General features: G+C 46.9%; 1 protein-coding gene and 1 long non-coding RNA gene across 2 annotated transcripts in view; both read right to left on the bottom strand.

Moving 5' to 3' along the window:
* The window catches only part of LOC120998306 (oocyte zinc finger protein XlCOF7.1-like), a 1,981,422-nt gene that overhangs the window by 481,167 nt on the left and 1,480,338 nt on the right, over window positions 1-19,917 (bottom strand). The gene's annotated exons all lie outside the window — the stretch shown is intronic.
* Window positions 5,410-5,988, bottom strand: LOC120998454. Its single transcript, XR_005778399.1, has 3 exons — window positions 5,966-5,988; window positions 5,594-5,685; window positions 5,410-5,457 (listed from the first exon to the last, which is right to left on the bottom strand). It is a non-coding gene; the product is annotated as an uncharacterized LOC120998454 (long non-coding RNA).

The following is a 19,917-nucleotide window of genomic DNA, read 5'->3' as shown; positions in this document are numbered from 1 at the left end:
TCAGACCTGGCTCTCTCCCTGACTGCTCAGCCTATGCGAAAATCCCAATGGTAGATGATCGCATATCCTCGTACCTCGACTGTATAACACCTGAACACCCTATAATAGTGAGGGGACACGACCACCGGCTCCCTACACTTGATACGGAGGGAGTCAGGGTCACCTGGGATCCAGCAAACAGAAAAACACTAATTAATGAACAAAACTTATCTGTAGAAGACTCAGAAGTAGGATCAGCATGCACACACTCCAGGAAGGAATATAAACCGCAAAGAGATGCAGTATGGGACGGGATTTAAAGGGATGCAATCAGTGCAACTACATGACAGCTGAGAAAGGCTAACTGTCACGAGGGTGTCAAGAACCACGCCTGACTCCGTTATACCTGGGGTCAGGAAGTCGCAGCGGTTGGCTGCGCGCTCTATGTAGTAAGATAGGGCTGTTTCCTTATGGTAGCTTTCTGGGTTTGCTTTGCAACCCTTTTTGGCTCACTCAGGGATCCGTAGCTCCTTCTCCTCAGCTGTTCCTTGTCCAGCACTCCCAACCTCCTTATATTCCCCTCTCACACTTCTCTGGTTGCCAGATATAGAGCTTCCTGCCTGGACTTCTATACTGACCCACTGGAGCTGTGTTGCTGCGTTCTCTGGTTGTTGGTCCAGAACGTTTCCCTCCGGATCCCTGTTGGACCTTTGTGGACTGCTGTGGTCGCCCACCTGGGTTTATGTGTTTGTCTGTACAGGGAGTGCAGAATTATTAGGCAAATTAGTATTTTGACCACATCATCCTCTTTATGCATGTTGTCTTACTCCAAGCTGTATAGGCTCGAAAGCCTACTACCAATTAAGCATATTAGGTGATGTGCATCTCTGTAATGAGAAGGGGTGTGGTCTAATGACATCAACACCCTATATCAGGTGTGCATAATTATTAGGCAACTTCCTTTCCTTTGGCAAAATGGGTCAAAAGAAGGACTTGACAGGCTCAGAAAAGTCAAAAATAGTGAGATATCTTGCAGAGGGATGCAGCACTCTTAAAATTGCAAAGCTTCTGAATCGTGATCATCGAACAATCAAGCGTTCCATTCAAAATAGTCAACAGGGTCGCAAGAAGCGTGTGGAAAAACCAAGGCGCAAAATAACTGCCCATGAACTGAGAAAAGTCAAGCGTGCAGCTGCCAAGATGCCACTTGCCACCAGTTTGGCCATATTTCAGAGCTGCAACATCACTGGAGTGCCCAAAAGCACAAGGTGTGCAATACTCAGAGACATGGCCAAGGTAAGAAAGGCTGAAAGACGACCACCACTAAACAAGACACACAAGCTGAAACGTCAAGACTGGGCCAAGAAATATCTCAAGACTGATTTTTCTAAGGTTTTATGGACTGATGAAATGAGAGTGAGTCTTGATGGGCCAGATGGATGGGCCCGTGGCTGGATTGGTAAAGGGCAGAGAGCTCCAGTCCGACTCAGACGCCAGCAAGGTGGAGGTGGAGTACTGGTTTGGGCTGGTATCATCAAAGATGAGCTTGTGGGGCCTTTTCGGGTTGAGGATGGAGTCAAGCTCAACTCCCAGTCCTACTGCCAGTTTCTGGAAGACACCTTCTTCAAGCAGTGGTACAGGAAGAAGTCTGCATCCTTCAAGAAAAACATGATTTTCATGCAGGACAATGCTCCATCACACGCGTCCAAGTACTCCACAGCGTGGCTGGCAAGAAAGGGTATAAAAGAAGAAAATCTAATGACATGGCCTCCTTGTTCACCTGATCTGAACCCCATTGAGAACCTGTGGTCCATCATCAAATGTGAGATTTAGAAGGAGGGAAAACAGTACACCTCTCTGAACAGTGTCTGGGAGGCTGTGGTTGCTGCTGCACGCAATGTTGATGGTGAACAGATCAAAACACTGACAGAATCCATGGATGGCAGGCTTTTGAGTGTCCTTGCAAAGAAAGGTGGCTATATTGGTCACTGATTTGTTTTTGTTTTGTTTTTGAATGTCAGAAATGTATATTTGTGAATGTTGAGATGTTATATTGGTTTCACTGGTAAAAATAAATAATTGAAATGGGTATATATTTGTTTTTTGTTAAGTTGCCTAATAATTATGCACAGTAATAGTCACCTGCACACACAGATATCCCCCTAAAATAGCTAAAACTAAAAACAAACTAAAAACTACTTCCAAAAATATTCAGCTTTGATATTAATGAGTTTTTTGGGTTCATTGAGAACATGGTTGTCGTTCAATAATAAAATTAATCCTCAAAAATACAACTTGCCTAATAATTCTGCACTCCCTGTATTGTCTGTCATCTCCCTGGTGTTTTTCCTCTTAGTATCAGTGGTGCGGACTAGCGATCCCACCGGCCCATTCACTATCTAGGGCTCATTTTAGGGAAAGCCAGGGTTTAGGCACGTGATCGCCGCACGGGTGAGGAACCCGTCTAGGGACGTCAGGTGCCAGCCGCAAGGTGAGTCAGGGGTCACCACCTTTCCCTCTCCCTTGGGCAGGGCTTTCCCTTTTCCCTCCCTGTGCGTGACGCCGGTCATTACACTAACGAGATGAGAAAATGAAAGCAAAACAAAAGGAACCTCAAGGAGGAGGTTCTGAAAGACGTCTGTCAGAGCTTCTCAGATGTCTGGTGGTGACAATTTTTTCTTAGTCACATCTGCAGTTCTTTGGCCCTTGGTATCCAGACACCATTCTTTTTCAGCGGAATTTGCTTTCCTTTCTGTGGTTCGGACTTTTCTGCAAGGGGTGGCGCAAGCTGCGCCTCCTTAACGTCTTCCGTTAAATCCTTGGGACCTTAATCTGGTGCTCAGCCCCGGGGACTGCTCTGTAACGTCCCAAGGTCAAGCCTGTGTCCCCCAATAATACAAATGAGAAAACTAGATTTTTGTACTTACCGTAAAATCTGTTTCTCTTCCTCTCATTGGGGGACACAGCTCCAACCCTGTACAGGGAGTGCAGAATTATTAGGCAAGTTGTATTTTTGAGGATTAATTTTATTATTGAACAACAACCATGTTCTCAATGAACCCAAAAAACTCATTAATATCAAAGCTGAATATTTTTGGAAGTAGTTTTTAGTTTGTTTTTAGTTTTAGCTATTTTAGGGGGATATCTGTGTGTGCAGGTGACTATTACTGTGCATAATTATTAGGCAACTTAACAAAAAACAAATATATACCCATTTCAATTATTTATTTTTACCAGTGAAACCAATATAACATCTCAACATTCACAAATATACATTTCTGACATTCAAAAACAAAACAAAAACAAATCAGTGACCAATATAGCCACCTTTATTTGCAAGGACACTCAAAAGCCTGCCATCCATGGATTCTGTCAGTGTTTTGATCTGTTCACCATCAACATTGCGTGCAGCAGCAACCACAGCCTCCCAGACACTGTTCAGAGAGGTGTACTGTTTTCCCTCCTTCTAAATCTCACATTTGATGATGGACCACAGGTTCTCAATGGGGTTCAGATCAGGTGAACAAGGAGGCCATGTCATTAGATTTTCTTCTTTTATACCCTTTCTTGCCAGGCACGCTGTGGAGTACTTGAACGCGTGTGATGGAGCATTGTCCTGCATGAAAATCATGTTTTTCTTGAAGGATGCAGACTTCTTCCTGTACCACTGCTTGAAGAAGGTGTCTTCCAGAAACTGGCAGTAGGACTGGGAGTTGAGCTTGACTCCATCCTCAACCCGAAAAGGCCCCACAAGCTCATCTTTGATGATACCAGCCCAAACCAGTACTCCACCTCCACCTTGCTGGCGTCGGACTGGAGCTCTCTGCCCTTTACCAATCCAGCCACGGGCCCATCCATCTGGCCCATCAAGACTCACTCTCATTTCATCAGTCCATAAAACCTTAGAAAAATCAGTCTTGAGATATTTCTTGGCCCAGTCTTGACGTTTCAGCTTGTGTGTCTTGTTCAGTGGTGGTCGTCTTTCAGCCTTTCTTACCTTGGCCATGTCTCTGAGTATTGCACACCTTGTGCTTTTGGGCACTCCAGTGATGTTGCAGCTCTGAAATATAGCCAAACTGGTGGCAAGTGGCATCTTGGCAGCTGCACGCTTGACTTTTCTCAGTTCATGGGCAGTTATTTTGCGCCTTGGTTTTTCCACACGCTTCTTGCGACCCTGTTGACTATTTTGAATGAAACGCTTGATTGTTCGATGATCACGCTTCAGAAGCTTTGCAATTTTAAGAGTGCTGCATCCCTCTGCAAGATATCTCACTATTTTTGACTTTTCTGAGCCTGTCAAGTCCTTCTTTTGACCCATTTTGCCAAAGGAAAGGAAGTTGCCTAATAATTATGCACACCTAATATAGGGTGTTGATGTCATTAGACCACACCCCTTCTCATTACAGAGATGCACATCACCTAATATGCTTAATTGGTAGTAGGCTTTCGAGCCTATACAGCTTGGAGTAAGACAACATGCATAAAGAGGATGATGTGGTCAAAATACTAATTTGCCTAATAATTCTGCACGCAGTGTATATACATTACTGGTTCTCCTAGATAAGGTATGCTCAACCTGCGGCCCTCCAGCTGTTGCAAAACTACAACTCCCAGCATGTCTGAACAGCCTACAGCTATCAGTCTACAGCAGGGCATTGTGGGAGTTGTAGTTTTACAACAGCTGGAGAGCCGCAGGTTGAGCGTGCCTGTCCTAGATGAGTCAGTCTGGTTCTTGAGGTTGACCGATCTCCGGTTTTCTTTCTTTTTATTGTTTTCTGTTGGCTTCTCCTGGCTGCTCCTACTGCTTTTGTACAAACTTATTAGCTCAGGTTCTGCAGGAGGGATATAGCTGGGAGGAGGAGCTAACACTTTCTTTGCTTAGTGTTGCCTCCTAGTGGCAATAGCTATAGCCAAGGTCAAGATTGTGTCCCCAATGAACGAAAGAGAAACATATTTTACGGTAAGTACAAAAAAAATCTAGTTTTTGGGCCCGGAACAGCATGGCGTTAAGTCAAGGCAAAGCAGATGATGTCAAATATCTCATTGCCTATGACACAAAGTTGTCGGATGAAGCTGGTGCCATAGATATCGCAGATCTGGATGTCAGCACAGGCTTTTTTTACACTTCTACATAAAGAGCTGATTGACAAGTTTGGCCTAATCCCGGGATAGTTCAGTGGATTTGGTGAAGGACAGATATCAGAACGAGAGAGACTAGTGACAAGTGGTGACCACAAGGGTCTGTTCTGTGTTTGGAAGTGATATACAGCAGGAGATGGTTTGGTAGTTAAGGAATGACTATAGGTAGGGTGTGTGAGTAGGTCATGACTGTAGGTAGGTCATTCATGATTCCATACCTGTGGTCACATGGACTGGAATGTCCTCCTCCACCTCACTCTTACACGGGGGATCGCCCATCATCTGCTCTTCTTCATCCTCCACTTTAATATCAGTCACATCTTCCCCCTGATTTGTCATCTGTAACAATTCAGTACAATACAGCAGACAGGTGGGAAATCTAACAGATCCACATAAGAGACCCCCACAATCTATGACCCCTCTATGACTGCAGGACCCCTCTATACAGATGTGTATAGGGCTCAGCTCCATCTACCTGATGGTTCTCTGGGAGCTTCTCCTCTGGACAGTCCTGGGAATACAGAGGACGGGGACATCTCTCGGGGGGATTTCCTTCTATGAGTCCATCTGTAGAAAACACACAGGGGCAGGAGAGATTATTACATGTGATGATGAGATGATGGGAGTAGTATCTATATGACCCAGAAAACAGACATGAAAGTCACAACCCAGCCTTCTTACACTGATGAACGCCCCATAAATCAATCATCTCCTCTTCTTCTTCATCTTTAACTTCAACTTTAATATCCATCAGATTTTCATCCTGAAGAAGAGAAAAAAATTTTTAAATGATCTTTGGTTCAATCCCTTTCTGGTCAGATTCTGGGGAGACTTCTGCTCCATCTACCTGATGGTTCTCTGGGAGCTTCTCCTCTGGACAGTCCTGGGAATACAGAGGACGGGGACATCTCTCGGGGGGATTTCTCCTCCTGGATCCATCTGTGGAGACACAAGCACACAGTGACTGAATACATGGCCTCCTGTAGATCTGTCTATAGATCAGACTCTTCTCTCAGCTCCTTCACTTCTAGGTTTAGTGACCAGGGTCTAAATAACAATGTTCCGCTCCTCACCAACCTTCTGATAAACCCCACAGATGATGAGAACAGGGGTCCTGTGTCCTCACATGGATGGAGCGGTGGCTGTAGATGTCTGCTGCTCCCCTCACTGCCAGTGGAAATGCTGGAGATATCTGAGAGGACGTCTGCTCCATCCACTCCATTCACAAGGAGGACACGGGACCCTCGTTCTCATGATCAGTGGGGTCTCAGTGGTCACATATTTATCCCGTCCTGTGAATAGGCATGTCACCATATTCTGACTCCTGTAAATTGAGAGCTCATTCTCTGTGGGGCGAGCTGGAGATTTTATTGGCACTATTTTGGGGTACATATAACTTTTTTGATCATATATTTTGGGGGAAGAATAGGATTTTTTCACAACATGATTTTAATATTTCATATTTTTGAACATGACCAGACAAATAATTATATTTTTACGTGATAAATAGGGGGAAAAATGTGGAATTTGTTATATTTTGCTTCATTAATATTTGGAAAAACGCTATTTATTTTCGTTCCCTATGGGTCTTGAATCTGCAATCATACTGACTCCAGAGGCAGGTATAACAGAAGAACCAAGATGGCGGGCCTTCATTATGTCTCAGGATGCCATTACCACCGACCAGCGCCCGAAAATTGTGTTGCAGAGAAGGGAACGATCAGTGGACAAAGGAAGCCCCCATGTCTGCCCAGCTGCAGTGGATGTTATTGACCACAACATCTTTTGTTGGGTGTCATCTCTGTATCACAACTCCTGACTCTAGTGTTGATGGAGTATGCTCGGCACATGGCGATATTCGACCGAGTACCGCATGTGCTCGAGCGCAATGCTCCTCCCCGCACGTTTCGCGGCTGCTAAGCAACCAATAAACGTGCAGGTAAGTACTACCCTCACTGTAATGCCAGTAGCCATATTGGTTACTGGCATTACAGTGATTGGCTGGCCGGAACGCATCATCGGGTGCTATATAGCACCCAATGACGCGGGTTCGGCTCATTGCGAGTCAGGGAGAGCTGTGCTGAGGAAGCGACAGATAGTGTAGGGAGTGATATAGGAATATTTTTAGTAGAAAAACTTTTTAGATACCCAAAAGTCCTTTTAAGGACTATTGTTGTGTGTGGCCACAGCAATATATATTTTAGCGCATCCTGCACTAAATAGCATGCAACAGTTAGGCCCCTGCAGACAGTGACATTAGCTGCGCCACATCTCCTGTGTAAAGTGTGCGCATCCCAAAAATATCTGCGACATCCAGTGTACTTTGTCAATAGACGGTGTCCGCTGCGGACAGTGACATTACCAGGGCCACATCTCCAGTGTAACGTGTGCGCTTCTAAAATGTATCTGTGACATACAGTGTACTTTTCCGTAAACGCTGCGGACAGTGACAAATGATATCTCCTGTGTGACGTTTCCACATCCCAAATACCTTTTTTTACTTTTTTGCGCACACACTTACAAATCCTACGCTACTGTACGTGTGACATACTTTCAATCATATATAACATTTAATATAAAGAAGGTGAGCAGTAAGGGACGGGGAAGTGGCCGTGATGCTGATGGTGCACGCAGAGGCCGTGGCCCTGGGCGCGGTGAAACTGTACCTGCTGCCAGAGCATAAGAAAAACACTCATCCTAGATACTTAGCTTCATGTCCCAGTTTGCAGGGCGGAGCAGGACACCACTCTCGAAGTCAGACCAGAGTGGTGGTCGGTTGGATTGCAGCAGATAATGCTTCCAGTCGGTTAAGCACCCCCCTGTCTTCCACCAAGTCCAGTCTCAGTAGCCAAGAGTCTGCTCAACCCAATCCTCACCCTGATCCTCCTTCCTCACATCATGGAGAGTCTGGGGAAACAAGTGACCCCCAAACTCGTATATTCCGAGGAGCTCTTTTCAGCGCCATTCCTTGATTTAGCCCTCTCGCCGAGCACGCTTGAAGGAGGGACATGATATCTTGTGCCCTGATTCTCTTGAGCATCCACAATCACAAGAAGATGACGGTGGGGAACGGCAATTACTGTTTAAGGAGGTGGATGATGATGAGACACAGTTGCAAATAAGCCAACAGCAATTACTGTCTCAAGAGGTTGATGAAGAGGATGAGACACAGTTGTCAATCACTAAAGGTTGTGGTAAGGTCAAAAAGTCAGGAGGATGACTAGAGTGAGGAAGTGGAAGAGGAGGTGGTGGATGATGAAGTCACTGACCCAACCTGGGAAGGTGGAAAGCCGAGCGAGGACAGCAGTACAGAGGGGGAAGGATCTGCAGCTGGAAGAGGCAGTGGGGTGGCAAAAGGGAAAAGGCGGGCCACACAAAACAGGCCTGCAACTGTTTCACGGAGCACACCCTTGCAGAAATCTCCATTGCCAAGGGGTAGGTGTTCTGCAGTATGACGCTTTTTTGAGGAAAGCGCGGATGACAAAAGAATTGTAATTTGCAACCTGTGCCATACCAAAATGAGCCGGGGCGTGAACACTAGCAACCTCACCACCACCAACATGATCCACCACATGGCATCAAAGCACCCTAACAAGTGGGATGAACACCTGGGTCCACAATCAGTGTGTGCGGGTCACGCCACTGCCTCCTCTTCCCCTTTGTTATGTGCTGGCCAATCCCCTGTCGAAGACACGGGCCTGGAAGCCTCCCACCCTTCACCTGGACCTTCACAAGCACCGTCAGCCATCACATCCACTTCCGTGTCCAAGCGCAGCGTCCAAATGTCCTTACCCCAGGCCTTTGAACGCAAGCGCAAATACCCAGCCACCCACCCACAGGCCGTAGCACTAAATGTGCACCTTTCAAAATTACTGGCCCTGGAAATGTTGCCATTTAGGCTTGTGAACACTGAGGCCTTCCGCAGCCTGATGTCGGCGGCCGTCCCGCGTTACGCAGTCCCCAGCCGCCACTATTTTTTGAAGGTGTGCCGTGCCCGCCTTACACCAACATGTGTCCCGTAACATCACACGTGCCCTGACCAACGCAGTTACTGGGAAGGTCCACTTAACCACAGACACATGGACAAGTGCATTTGGCCAGGGACGCTACATTTCCCTGACGGCACATTGGGTGAACGTTGTGGAGGCCAGGAGTGAGTCGTACCCTGGAATGGCACAGGTGCTACTGACGCCAAGGATTGCGGGCCCTACGTCGATCAGAGTCTCCACCAGCACCTACGTTAGTGGCTCCAACCCCCACTTCTCCTCCTCCACTTCCACTTCTGAATTATCCGCGTGCAGCACCAGTCCATAGCTGGAAGCAGTGTTGCACTGCAGAGCTGTGGCAGGGGAGAAGAGACCAGACTGAGCTGTGGCTCTCGCCACTCAACCTAGAACCAGGCATGGTTGTGTGTGATAATGGCCGTAACTTGGTGGCGGCTTTGGAGCTCAGCAAGCTCACACACATACCATGCCCAGCCCACGTCTTAAACTTAGTGGTTCAGCGGTTTCTCAAAGCCTACCCCAATTTGCCTGAGCTACTGGTGAAGGTGCATTTCCGCAAGTCATCGACAGCTTCAGCCGGTCTGTCAATGCTGCAGCAGCGCTGGAAATTGCCAGATCACCGGCTGTTGTGCGACGTAAGCATGCGCTGGAACTCCACGTTCCACATGTTGGCCAGGCTTTGTGAGCAGCAGAGGGCAGTAGTGGAATACCAGCTGCAACATGGTTGTCGCCAGTCCAGTCAGCTTCCGCTCTTCACAAGAGAGGAGTGGGCATGGATGTCTGACCTCTGTGAGGTTTTAAGAAACTTTGAGGAATCAACACAGATGGTGAGCGGCGATAACGCTATTATCAGCATAACCATCCCACTTCTGTGTCTACTCAAACGCTCGCTGCTCACAATTAAGGACGACGCTTTGCATGTGGAAGAGGTGGAAATGGGGAAGACATTACACAGGGTGATAGCCAGACCACCCTCAGTTCGTCTTCTCAGAGCGAATTGGACGATGAAGAGGAGGAGGAGGAGCAGGAGATGGTTGCCTCTGCTACAGAGGGTAGTACCCATGGAAGTTTAATTCCATCTGTTCAGCGTGGGTGGGTAGAAGAGGAGGAAGAGGATGAGGAGATTGAGAGTCATCCTCCTGATGTCGACATCGACGTCTTGCTTGTTGGTACCCTGGCATACATGGCTGACTTCATGTTAGGCTGCCTTTCCAGGGACCCGCGCTTTATACGCATTTTAGAAAACACGGATTACTGGGTGTTCACCCTTCTCGACCCCCGCTACAAAGAGAATTTCTCATCTCTCATTCCTGTGGTGGAGAGGACGAGCAAAATGGTGCAATACCAGAAGGTCCTTCTGGAAAAATTGCTCCAAAAATTTCCAGCTGACAACGCTGGCTGCAGAGTCCGTACTTCCTTGGGCAATCGAGGAGGGGAGACGAGGGGAACACACAGCAGTTCCAACAGAGGAGGGAAACACTTTTCAAAGCCTAGGACAGTTTCATGACACCCCACCAGCACCCTCAACATGATGCACATCCTGGTGTTACAAGGAGGGAAAAGTTTTGGAAGATGGTGAAGGAGTACGTAGCAGACCGTGTCAGCGTCCTCAGTGATCCCTCAGTGCCTTACAACTACTGGGTGTCCAAGCTGGACACGTGGCACGAACTGGCGCTCTACGCCTTGGAGGTGCTGGCCTGCCCTGCCGCCAGCGTTTTGTCTGATCGGGTATTTACTGCTGCTGGTGGCATAATAACTGATAAGCACATACACCTGTCAACTGAAAATGCTGACAGGTTGACTCTTATCAAAATGAACAAGGCCTGGATTGCCCCCGACTTCTCGACTCCACCAGAGGAAAGCAGCTGAACATAAAGGCAATTTACAAGTGTTGTTTAAAATGTACTGAATACACTGTATTCCCTGCACCCCTTCCACCACAAACAGTGGCGGATTATAATAGGGTAGTTCGGGTCGGTAGCCCCGGGCCCGGCATCCCTGGGGGGCCCAACGCCGACCCCAACGCCCACATACTGCGACGGGGCATGTGAGCGAATAGTTCCCTGCCCCGCCGCCGATCACCGCCACAGGCCTGAGGCCTATGCGGTAGTGAAATCCTGGCGCAGACGTGTGCGTGGTGACATCATCGCGCGTCTGTGCCGGGAGGGACGCAGGACAATGAAGAATGTGCGCCTGCCTCACCATGCCGGACACAGATTGGTTGATATGGGCACCTAAGCCAGTTGTACTTTACACCAGTTTGATAAATGACCCCAATTATGAGAAATCTAACGTGTCTGTGTAACAAACTCTGTAGACGACGAGATGCGGCTGAAAGAATTAGTCATGGCGGTCTGGGTCAAACGGAGGAGAAGAGGAAAGAGAAGGTCTACATGACAGGAGATGTCCCTGGATGTAACAGGCATGTGGTGCTGTATTCTCCTATATGTAGAGCGGGCTCACCGCTGTGACCTGCGTCTCATCTTCTCCTCCAAGATTATCATAATCATATGTATTTTCAATTTGGCAACTAAAATTTTAATTTGTCACCTGCAGTCCTATGTAACAGCCCAGATAGCAGTGATAACTTTCTGTGTGCAGATAATGTAGTAGATGTTTCCTGCAGTCCTATGTAACAGCCCAGATAACACAATAGTTCACTGTGTAATGTGAGGCGTTACATAGGACTGCAGGTAACATCTATGACATCTGTACTCAGAGAGTTATGAGATGGTGGGGGTCCGACTCCTGGCACCCCGGCCAATCAGCTGTTTGAGGAAACCGCGATGTCCCAGTGAGCGCCGCAGCCTCTATGCTCAGCGCTGTCCATGTGATAGCCCTGCGCTCGGTAGATCAGACCCAATCACTCAGATGGGACAGAGCTGCACCGAGACCACGTGAACGATGAATGTGATGTCCTATGGCCGAGGAAGCCTCTTCATACAGGGAAAAAAAAACTAAAATGGAGGGAGGGTGGCTGGGACTGAATTGGTTAGACAGCACTTAATGCGCCCCTGACCACAAACAAGGGTATATGGTTGAATCCTCCTTTTCTCATCCATCATATGAACATGCTTCTTCGTCACATATAATGCCCGCACCTACAATCTTTTACAGGGTCAGGTCACCAGCAGACCATCAATCATAATTTCTCAAGGCTGTGTATGATGCCCTCCTTTATGTGTAATAAAGGGTGTATTGGAGTGCCGCCGGTTCCTTGTAATTTTTGGCAGCCCTTTCACTTAGTGCATAGTCTTTATGAATGTAGGAGTCCCACTACCTGAACAATTGTACCACAATGTGAATGAGGCCTCCTTTATGTGATATACAGGTTGTATCGGAGTGCTTCTTCCTTGTAATTTTTGGCAGCACTCGTACTTTATATACAAGCAAATATACAGGAAAGAATGTTTCCTAACAATTTTTTCTCTAAAAATCAATTTTATCTTCGGTTTTGTGCGTATTATTGTCAGTCTGTAAAAGTGACGTACTACTCGGACAACATGGTTCCCAGCAGCGACCTGGAGTCCAAGATGCATCCAGACATCGTCCTCATGGTGTTCCTGAACCATTTCGGTGGTGTTCCATCAATTTCTGACGTTTTCCTATGAACCAGACGCCCTCCGCTCTTCAGAGCAGGGGCTGCCTGGTTTAATGCTCGGGTGCTCGATCAACACTACTCCTGACCAGTGACGTTCATGTACCTCATTGGTCATTAATGGGTTAAGTCCCCGTTATCCACAGATGACTCCCATCCTCCGGCTTCTTACAGGAGAGGTCGGATCATTTATAACCAGAGCACACTGTGCTCCGCTGCTGATAACAGAGAGGAATAACCCTGGCCGGTCTGATGGCGTCCACCGCTGTATCCATCCTCTGCTGCAGGAACATCCACATTCACATATATGGGACGGATTTCAGGAGCGGAAACCTCTACAACAAACCTGCCGTGTGTGAACACACCCTAATGCAGCAGTACAGTAAAGCGAGGAACGTGTGTGTGGAGCTCAGGCATCGGCCGCTGATCAGGGACGTCTGTCACCCCCTCAGGCTGCCCGATTCATCTGCACCCCCCATGTCACCCCACTCCTATGTATCCTGGAGCAGATCCTCAGAGTAAGAGAAAACGGAGCCCATGACATATTGTGGAGCCTCCGCAGCTAGAACACTCCGGGCCGTACATCTACTGCTAGAAGACACATGTCCGCTCTGACAGGACCACAGACTGGAGGAGGAAAGAGAAGAGCCCGGTGATCCCACCTTCTCCTCCGGTCACATATAGCACCATGTGTCTTCTCTGCTTGTGGAGTGACTAGAGGATCCCAGACATGAAGGGAGGAGAACTACTGGAATAAGGATGTGTTCACACCACGTCTGAGCCTTCCATCAGAGGTAGATATCAGGAGGGTTTCCTAACGTAGATCTCTGATAGAAGGAGGTGACGTCTCCCCTGTACAGTCCTATCATTCTATATAGTCACACAGGGGCAGACGTCACCCATAAGCCCCATGTATACGGCACGGCGCAGGTTCTCCTGCAGGATCCTCTGTATAGAATAGTGTCATCTACTGTACCGGCCGATGGAGGCCAAGAGGACACTATATCTGTCAGGAGGATGGAGCCTATGGAGAAGTGTGATGTATACGGGAAATGTAGGCTCTAACGTGATGTGACGGGAGAATAACATGTGGAGCTCCTACATTACATGTCATTACACACGTGTACACACTGCACATGACCGGACTGAGGCTCTAACACGGCCTCTTCTCACCTCGTCTCTTCTTACCTGGTGATGTCAGAGGCCGGGGATCCTCCATCATGGCCTCCTTGTACAGATCCTGGTGTCCTTCTACATACTCCCACTCCTCCATGGAGAAATAGACCGCCACATCCTGACACCTTACAGGAACCTAACAACACAATGACACCGTCATCACCCAGACCCCTCCAGTGCTGTTACTGGAGAATTTCCCAGCATTCCCAGCAGTGTCACCTCTCCAGTCAGCAGCTCCATCATCTTGTGGGTGAGCTCTAGGATCTTCTGCTCATGTATCAGGGGAGGAGGCTCAGTGATGGGGGTCCTGCTCCACCCTCCAGACTCATGGATGATGGGAGTCCCCCCCGATGTCTTCTTCACTATGGTGTAATCCTGTGGATGGAGAGAGACACTTAGGGAAAGACATTCCTTCCTGACTCCAGATCTACACTCAGAATCCCTCCCTGGATCATGGCCCCATCTCCAGTAATCTAGTCACTAGAAGCTGGAATATTATTACCCTCCAGACCTCCAGGCCCCTTCTGGACTCTTCTAGAGAATCCCCCATGACCCCTTCCTCTGGCAGAGAGCTCCATAGTCTCACTGCTCTTACAGTAAAGACTCCTCTTCTATGTTGGTGGAGAAACCTTCTTTCCTCTAGATGTAGTGGATGCCTCCTTGTTATAGTCCAGTATCATCTAGATGTCAGACTAGTGGTAGAAATCCTCCCTCCAGGCCACACTCCGGCCATCTCCTCCTCTGCTTCCTCTCCTCCTGGGTACAACATGCCTACTTACCTTCTCATGGCTCCTACAACATGACTATTGGTCTCCATGATCCATCACTGACCATACTGGTGGCTGATCTTCAGGTTCTCCATCACTTGGAAGGTCGGGAGGCCGTTCTCCAGGACCCTGGACTCTTCCTATCACTTCCTATGATGGATTCTCCTTCCCGATGTCTGACTTGTTACAGATTACAATAAAGAGGAGAGAAATCTAGAAAGGTTTACCTCTCCGCTCAGCAGGGAGATGATCTCCAAGGTGAAGTCTAATAGTCTTCTGCTGATCTCCTTCCTGTCCATCCTTGGTGGTCATTCAGGAAAAGAGGAGAGACCTGGAGGAGCTGGAGGCTTCTAGTACTGCAGGCGCCTTTATGAGGAGAGGAGAGGCTGGAAATCCTCCAGGGACAAGAGCATTAGTGAGATCCAGAACCGCACTTACTGCTCCTGGAGAGACCCCGCTTCTCAGAGCCCCCAGCACCGGGGATAAAGGGGGATTCTGGAGAAATGGCTGATACCAGAGAGAAGAAGAGGCTCCAGACACCACAGCAGTGACTACCGACCAGGACCTGCTCTGCATCTGCTGCACTGCAAGAGCTGAAGGACCTGGGATGACGTCACTGACATGTGATCAGTGCAGGGGGCGGAGCTCAGTGGTGGAGAGAAGGACCTGGGATGATGTCACTGTCATGTGATCAGTGCAGGGGGCGGAGCTCAGCAGTGGAGAGAAGTGGTAGAGAAGGACCTGGGATGATGTCACCGTCATGTGATCAGGAGGGGGTGGGGCTTATCTGTGAATAGAAGTGGTGGTGAAAGACCTGTGATGACGTCACCATCATGTGACCACATTCCTGTGGGGGGGGGGGGAGTTCTGGAGTAGAACTGTGTGATATTTCACAAGACCAGATGAAGGTGTAATGCTCTGCAGGGACCGGGGTCCTATGTGCACGGGAAAGCAATGGTTTTAGGGATTTTAGGCTCTTGGCGTCTTACTTCCTAGTAGAAAGGCCACGTTCCCTCCTCGCACATCACGTTACGTCCTACAGGTCCCTGTCCTGGAAACCACAGAGGAAAGACTGCAGAGTCCGCCTTTTTACACCTTCATGTTTCCTGTCCTGGACGGTAGAGCAGAACGTAAGATGTCTCCTCTAAGTGTGATTTCTCACTGTTTGGTCGCCTCACCAAAAATGGGACCAATTAAAGGAACAGTTTGCCTTAAAAAAAAAAACAAGCCCTCGCGCAGCTCTTGTGACAGTAAAAACAAAACGTATGGCTTTATGTGGCGACATAAAAAATCGTTTGGCTTCTGTTCTATCGTTACCTTAGCTGGCAGCGGTTTACGGTTTTATACATATAGAATTTTTAAAAACTAAAAAAAAATAATGTTCTACATCTCTATATATTAGTATAAATAGAATTCTAACAGACCGTTTACTGCAGATTTTATTTTATCATCTTCAAGTGAATGAGATGAAGCCCCAGAAGACGCACCCATTTGGACACCAAATTGCGGTCTGCAACGCACGGGCACCGACTGTGGGGCAGCCGCGTGCAGATCGCAGACTCATTTACTTGAATGGGGTCCGCGATCCGTCCATTCCGCAAAACGATAGAACACACTCCGTAGTGCTTCCGTGGAGTTCCGTTCCCCACCGGATTTGCGGAATGCACGCGGCCGGTGCCCGTGTATTGCGGACCTGCAGTATGCGGGCCACAATACGGCCGTGTGCAAGAGGCCTAATTGTAAATTTGCAGACGTCTACACTCTGCTGCTGTTGATGAATCCCTAGTGAGCTTCAAAGGGAGGCTTCATTTTCGACAGTACCTGCCTAACAAATGCGCAAGGTACGGAAAAAAAATGTATAAATTGTCCGAAAGTGAATCCAGATACACACACCGCTTCAAGAATGTCCCCCACCCTTGGCATAAGTGGAAAAATTGTGTGGGATTTGGTTTAGCCACTGTTGGATCAAGGCCAGCATCTGGACCATGACAGCTTTTACTCCGGTATACCGCGTTCTAAGTGCCTTGCTGGCAGAAGAGGCCTCCTAAGATCTCTGCTTTAGGTGGGCGAGAGCAGAGCCCTTGGTAATGAAAATACCTTGATCGTCAAATGTAAAGATAAAAGAGATGCGCTAATCCTGACCCCCATACATTGTGACAGAAGCACCCCTGTCCCTGTTAGAGGTACTAGCACCGAAACCCATAAAGCGGTGTGCATTCAAGATTATAATACATTTATGGAAGGCGGGGGTTGATCTGTCCTGCTTTGCATCAAATTCTTTAAAAGTTCTGAGGGGGTCAAAATGATCAATACACTCCTAGATAAATTATTTGAGGGGTGTAATATCCAATATGGGGTCACATCTTGGGGATTTCCACTGTACTGGTACCTCAGGGGCTCTGCAAACACAATGTGGCGCCTGAAAAACATTCTAGCAAAATCTGTGCTTAAAAGCCAAATGGCGCTCCTTCCCTTCTGAGCTCTGCTATGGGCCCAGGCAACAGATGATAGCCACATATGGGGTATTTCTGTACCTGGGAGAACCTGCAATTTATGGGGGGGGGGGGGGTCTTCGATAACACAAGCTAGGTACAACATATTGGGCACTGAAGTAGTATAATTGTGAAAAATGTGCAATTTACATGCATCAAATTCTGGAAAATTCTTGTGCGGTAAAAATGATTGCTACACCCCTAGATAAATTATTTGAGGGGTGTAGTTTCTAGAATGGCGTCACATCTAGGGACTTTGCACTGTACAGGTACCTCAGGGGCTCTGCAAACACAACATGGCACCTGAGAAATATTCCAGGAAAATCTGTGCTGAAAAACCAACTGGTGCTCTTTTTCTTCCATGTGCCCATACAGCAGTTTACGACCACATATGGCGTATTGCAGTATTCAGGAGAAATTGCGTAATAGCTTAGCTTGCGGAATGCTTTTCCTTGCTATTACTCCTTTTATAAACAAAAAATGTGAGGCTAAAGCGACGTTTTCACTTCCAAGTGCTTATAACTTGTAGGAAACAGCTGTGGGGTCCAAATGCTCACTACATCCCTAGATATATTCCTTGAGAGGTGTAGTTTCCAAAATATGGACACTTCTTGGGGGTTTACACTGTACTAATACCACAGGAGCTCTGCAAATGATACATGGTGCCAAAAACACTCCCAGCAAAATTGGTACTCAAAAATCTAAATGTTGCTCCTTCCCTTCTGAGCCCTGTAGTATGCCGAGGCAGCAGCTAATAGCTACATATAGGGTATTGCTGAACCTGGGAGAACCTGCATAACACTTTATGGGGTTAGTGTCTTCGATAACACAAGCTAGGTACAACGCACTGGCCACTGAAAAGGCATAATTGCAAAAAATGTGCAAATATTTCATGCTTTGCATCAAATTCAAGTCAAAATGATCAATACAACCCTAGACAAGTGCCTAGAGGGGTTTAGTTTCTGAAATGGGGTCACTTATTGGGTGTTTCAACTGTGACATGACTGATAAACATCCATAAAATCAAAGCCCTAAAATCCAGAATGTACTCCTCCATTTCTGACGACTGAGTCGAGTCTCGCACTAAGGGCATTTATACATAATACAGAGTCAGGGTAATAAATATTAAGGTTTGTTTTGCTGTTAACCCTTGCCGTGTTACAAAAAAATATGGACTAAAAAAGAAAATCTGTAAAAAAAAAAAAAAAAGTTTTACATTTCCCCCATGTTTTTTGAATTCACGTAGAACACCTAAACGGTTAGCAAAGTTTGTAAATGCAGTTTTTAATAATGTGATTAATGTAGTTTCTAAACTGGGTCATTTATGAGGCTTTCTATTACACTATATAGGCCCCTCACAGTCACTTCAAAACTTAATCCCTAACAAAAAAGAACTTAGCAAATTTTCACATTTTCAAGAAAATTTCAAAGAAAAACTATAAGCCTCCTACCATCGTATAACAATAAAAGGATGTAAAAAAGTAGGCCTTCGTAAAGCAGATATATGATACATGATAGCTATTAAGTAAATTGGGTGGTAAGAAAATTTTAAAGTTAGAAAATTGCAAGTTTTTCCAAAATGTCGCCAAATTTTAGAATTTTTCATAAATAAACGCAAAATTTTTTGACCAAAATTTATCACCAACATGAAATACAATATGTCACTTGGGTAAGTTAAAGTGTCCCAAAGTTATTACTACATAAAGGGACACATTCTTAAAGGGGTTGTCCTGCCAATTTATATTGATGACCTGTCCTCAGGATAGGTCATCAATATCTGATCGGTGGAGGTCCGACACCTGGCCCCCCGCTGAACAGCTGTTTGATGAGAAGGTGGTATTCCATTTGAGTGCTGCTTCCTGGTTATTACTCTGAACGTCTTCTCGGAAAAGCAGTGTAATGACGAGTACTCGCTCCAGTCACTTGAATGGAGCGAGTACTTGTAATTACACTACGCCACCGCTACACAGAGGACAAAGTGCAGTGTAATGACAAGTACTCGCTCCAGTCACAGGGAACTCTATTGAAAGTCAATAGGGGATGGATCCGTTTTCTATTGTGGCAGATTGTGGCAGAGAAAACGGATCCGTCCCCATTGAATTGCTATGGGGGTCATGCCATGACGGAAAGCAAACGACAACATGTTGCGGTTTGCTCTCCGGTATGGGAACGCAACTAAATGGAACGGAATGCTATTGAGCCCCTATGACGGATCTCAATACCGGAAAACTAAAATGCTAGTGTGAAAGTAGCCTAACAAAAAAAGTAAAAAATACAAAATCAAACCTGCAGAGTAAGGTGAAATCCCTCCTCTAGTCTAAAGTAGTGTCACAGTCCCTCCAAGGACAGAGGTAAGAAGATCTTAGAGACTAGCTGCACGTTAGGTCATCTGACAGCCTCTCTGTTTTCACTTGTTGCAGTGTTGTTGTTGGTAATGACCACACCTCTTGTCTCAGGTGCAGCTTGTGGTCATTACTGCTCCTCTATTTAGTCTGGACTCACATTTCATACCACGCGGTTGATATTCTCTGCCTGGAGTTGGAAGACCTGGTGTGTGGTCCTTATCTGAGTTCCTGCATCTCTATTGAAGATAAGTGTACTTCTCTTGGTATTTTGTTGCTCCCATATGCTTGTTGTTTACTAGGCCTCAGGGTGATGCTGGTTTGTTCATCCGGGAAAGAACCAGTAGTCTCAGACCCTGACACTAATCCTAGGGCTTTTCATGGTTATTAGGGCCTAGGTTTACGGTGTATGAATATTCC

This window comes from Bufo bufo, chromosome 4 (assembly GCF_905171765.1).
Source record: "Bufo bufo chromosome 4, aBufBuf1.1, whole genome shotgun sequence".
NCBI lineage: Eukaryota > Metazoa > Chordata > Amphibia > Anura > Bufonidae > Bufo > Bufo bufo.
Note: the sequence above shows the minus strand (reverse complement) of the source record. Positions and strands in the feature narration are given on the sequence as shown.